The 3,152-nt window shown below is 36.5% G+C and overlaps 1 pseudogene; it reads right to left on the bottom strand.

Moving 5' to 3' along the window:
• Window positions 1-1,963: 1,963 nt before the first annotated feature.
• On the bottom strand, window positions 1,964-2,710 carry LOC133073042 (ADP-sugar pyrophosphatase-like; annotated as a pseudogene).
• Window positions 2,711-3,152: the final 442 nt, after the last annotated feature.

Genomic DNA, 3,152 nt, shown 5'->3' with positions numbered 1-3,152 from the left:
ATAGTACATTTTAAAACTGCAATTACATATTTTATATAAATGATCAAAATTAATTTTTTCAAAAATAGGAAATAGAATTTTAAATTATAAGAAATGTGCCATTTAAAATCTCATAATGTCTTTGCTCTTAGTGGGATATAAAATAGTGGTGAATCATAGATTCAGTGAAATACTACCTTCAAAGTAAATGTCACAGTAAAGGACAGCTATGTACTTAAAAACATGATGTAATGTTATTAACTTTGCAATTAGAGTATGCTTAATTTATTAAGTAGTAATTGCTTGGTTTATACACAAAGCTACTCTTGATATGTCTGATCCTGTATCCTTTAAGTGCTGTACTCAAATCACGTCAAAGAGGGGCAATTTATTTCATCTTAGTTCATAGAGTTAGTATTTGAATAGGCTTCATTTTAAGTGTGTTCATAGAGACAGTATTAAGTTTGCATATAATCTGCTTATCCAAGTAAAATCATTAATCTCTTTATATTACTCAGAAGTCTATAAATAGGGCACCGACTTAAATAGGTAAATTACTACACAGGAGATTCATTTTGTATGGGAGTGATACTTTAGATGTGTGTGAGGAAAGACTGAAATCTAGAAAATCTTATTTTGCTTCTGTTTCAGAAGTCCATTTGAGTTTGGTGAGACAAAACATGTAATTCAATTAAATTTTAAGTGAACACTTTTACCCTACAAACAGTAAAACATTTGATTCTAAGGAGGTTTATTCTTTCTGTGTTGTTCATTATCCTGGCCTGGTATCCAGAGAAACTGAAATCATACCTAGGCTACTTCTGTTTCTTATTTGGAAAAAAATAAACGAGACTTACTAGAGCTATAAATGTTGGGGCAGGAAAAATGACCACAGTTAAGTAGTCTTAGGTGCAAACTGGTATTGGCACTGAATGTGGTAAAGTGTCCGTTTTGACACAAGGAAGAATCTTTATAAGGCCCTCCTTTTTAAACTATTTTCAAATTGTTGTCTAGGAAACCCTGACTGATTTCAGTCTCCCTACAGGAGCCTGAATCTGACACTAGAAATTCATTAACAGTAGAAACTTGGTCCTGTTTTACAGTCAATTTTAAGAATCATTAACTACAGTAGAGTTTGAATGTGCCTAAGGTGAAATTTAATTGTTCAAAACTAGAGTCTGATGGTCAATCATTATCTAAGGCTGATAGGCTGGTATGCTGTGTTGGATAAACACATATAAAAAAGTTTTAAGTCTAAGGGGCAATCCCAGATGTCATTCACAAGTAGTGCTGTATAAATTAAGGTGTCTTTCTCCAAAGTCTAAATTGTCCTCAAGGCTTCCTGCTGCAGGTAAATGTTCTCTTAGATCATTGCTTACAACAAGGACAATCAATGCTTTGTCAGCATCCATACATAAGCCAATGTTTGGAATATGTGTTTATTCTTATATAACTTTGGAAGATGCTAGTGACTTCATTCTCTCAACCTGTAGAATGTCTCTTTCCCTATGACCAGATTTCTGGGTATCTTTCCTACATTGAAGCTGAAGATATAGCCCTTTTCTTGTTCTTTATCAACTTTATTTTAGGCAGAAATCCTAAATGACTCAAGTGTCTGTCATTCCCTTCTTTTTCACTTCAGAAGCATACACCTCCTTGTCTGCTAGCAGCCAACATCCTTCCCATTCCTGCTGTGTTCTCAGTGCTAGCTTAGCATTGAGCCAGATTCAACAAATAATTTCTCAAATATGATCTCATTTTGGCGTTGTCTCAGGGACTAATATTTATGTTCTGTCATTGCTTCAGCTACCACTCCACTTGAGGATCTTTGTTTTTTATTTTTTTGCATTCTGTGTTGCTTTTATTTTATGGAAAAATTATATCAAACCAACATTAAACTAAGCTGAATACAATGTCTTAGTAAATGAGGCCTGGTGGTCTCATGTACAAAAGCATATATATACAAAAACTGCTCTTTATGCACTTAAAATTTCAGGAAGGGAACTTCAAACAGCTTCATGTTTACATGTTTCAGCTCCAGAGAACAGGGAAGACTGAAATCCACTGTCAGATGTTTTTCAGTCACTTTAGCATCAAGTCTGGAGAATGCAATGGTACACCGCTCCAGTACTCTTGCCTGGAAAATCCCATGGATGGAGGAGCCTGGTAGGCTGCAGTCCATGGGGCCGCTAAGAGTCGGACACGACTGAAGTGACTTAGCAGCAGCAGCAGCAAGTCTCTTCAAGAGGTTATTCTTTGGCAAAATATTTACTTCCACAAATTCCCCATCCCCTGGCTTTGGATTAAGTTTTACATTTTCAGCATCCTTTCCATTAATAGTTATTGTCACAATGTATGTAGTACCATTGACAAACTTGGATCCATACCTACAGCTGGAGAACATTTAGTATCATCTTTTATTCTCAGTATCTTCCTTAAGCTCCCAAAGTGCAGGTGCTTCTGGACTTTCATTTTCAGCTATGAGATCTGTGAGGAATTCTAGGCCATAGCCTCCCATTGGCAGTCATAGATGCTTCACCATGATATATCCTTAATAAACAGTTCTTTGCAGCACTGGGATAACTGCCACATGATCAGTTGACTATCCTTCCCAGGTACATGTTTCAAAGTTTCCCAAGTTCTAATTTTACCAGTAGGATCCATGTGCAGTTTCTTCAAGCTTGACCCATTTTCCTTCTGGAATTAACACCTTTGAAATAATAACTGGCATGTTGAGACAATTTTGTTGGTGCTTAGTTTTCCATTACTAATCTAGTTAAGTCTTTTCAGCCCTCAGGCAAGAAGCTCTTGTCCAAGGTGTGGGGTGAAGAGAAGGGTACTCTTTTGGCAAAAGGTTGAAAAAAGAAAGGGCCATTCTGAAGCAGTGCTCTCAGGAAATGCCAGTGCAACATAGCCCTTCTGAGCCATTTTAAACTTCTCCAGAACTGAAAACAATAATTTGTTTTAAGTCACCAAATTTTCAGTCATTGGTCAGAGCAGCAATGGAAAACTAATCCAGATGGGAAAGACATTCTAAGAAGAAGAGTCTGCAAAATGCATAGACTTGAGATATTACCTATTTAGATAATGAAGGGAGGTTTGGAGTGTTTTGAGCCCACAGTCTGGTAGAAGAAGGGCTGAGGAAGAGTTTCATATCGAGACAGGAAATGTTA

This window comes from Dama dama, chromosome 18 (assembly GCF_033118175.1).
Source record: "Dama dama isolate Ldn47 chromosome 18, ASM3311817v1, whole genome shotgun sequence".
Classification (NCBI taxonomy): Eukaryota; Metazoa; Chordata; class Mammalia; order Artiodactyla; family Cervidae; genus Dama; species Dama dama.
This window is presented reverse-complemented; position numbering and strand designations above follow the sequence as displayed.